General features: G+C 50.5%; 1 long non-coding RNA gene across 1 annotated transcript in view; it reads right to left on the bottom strand.

The window, feature by feature from the left end:
- The window catches only part of LOC107183388, a 19,000-nt gene extending 18,253 nt beyond the window's left edge, over positions 1-747 (bottom strand). Inside the window, exon 1 of the long non-coding RNA XR_001514179.1 lies at positions 626-747. This is a non-coding gene — a long non-coding RNA (uncharacterized LOC107183388). The remainder of the gene's footprint in view (positions 1-625) is intronic.
- Positions 748-879: the final 132 nt, after the last annotated feature.

Here is an 879-nt window from a genome sequence, read left to right as displayed (position 1 = left end):
AAAACTCCTGGAAGAATACAGACCAAAACCTTAATATGATCTCTGGGTGGTGGGACTCTGAGTGAATATAATTTTTATATATTTCTAACATCTAACTTTTTGCACCAAGCATGTATTACTTTTATAATCGGAAAAATGATTTAAAAAAAAAAACACAATTATCGCGCATGGGTAAAATACTCATATGAGTGAAAGAGAACAATTTTAAGTCTCCATTTACTAAGGACAAAAACATTCTCAACATCGTGCACAGAATTCCATCCTCCCAAATGTGCCTCTTACACCGGTGCACATCAAAGCACAGACAGAAAGCAACCCAACCAAATCCCTCAATAAGGACAGACCACACCAACTCCCACGGGGGTGCAAAGCACCGTGAGCCAGAGGGGAATTCAGCTCCCGTTTTTTTAAAGTGCAGCTGTTTTCGGATACCCCTAGACCAAGAAACAGGCTTCACCAAGGAGGCTGAGGGAGTGAGGAGTTACATTCTGGTGTGTGCATACTCATTCTCTTCTCTCTCTCTCTCTCTCTCTCTCTCTCTCTCTATCGTGCCATCCCAGCCAGATAACTCAAAGCAAGTCCTGCAAGTGCAGCCGCACCCCATCCCCGCGGGCACCAGTAATACCTGTTAGTTGTGGCGCGAGGCGGCGGGGTGCCCGGGCTCCTGAGCGTCCTCAGGGCCACAGGGATACCATGGGTGGCCTCTCTGCTTTTCTCCACCAAGAGCCTGCAAAGCCAGGGGGGAGGGGGCGGAAAAAAACTAAGTTGTTACACCTCGCGGGGAGCAGCTGGCTGTCAAGCTGGGCACCGCACTGGCTGCCTGGCCGGGACGTCCCCGCGCGCCCTGGCTCCCAGGTAGTGTCCCGAGCCCCGGCGTCT

The sequence above is a fragment of the Myotis davidii genome, unplaced genomic scaffold, assembly GCF_000327345.1.
Source record: "Myotis davidii unplaced genomic scaffold, ASM32734v1 scaffold980, whole genome shotgun sequence".
Lineage (NCBI taxonomy): Eukaryota > Metazoa > Chordata > Mammalia > Chiroptera > Vespertilionidae > Myotis > Myotis davidii.
This window is presented reverse-complemented; position numbering and strand designations above follow the sequence as displayed.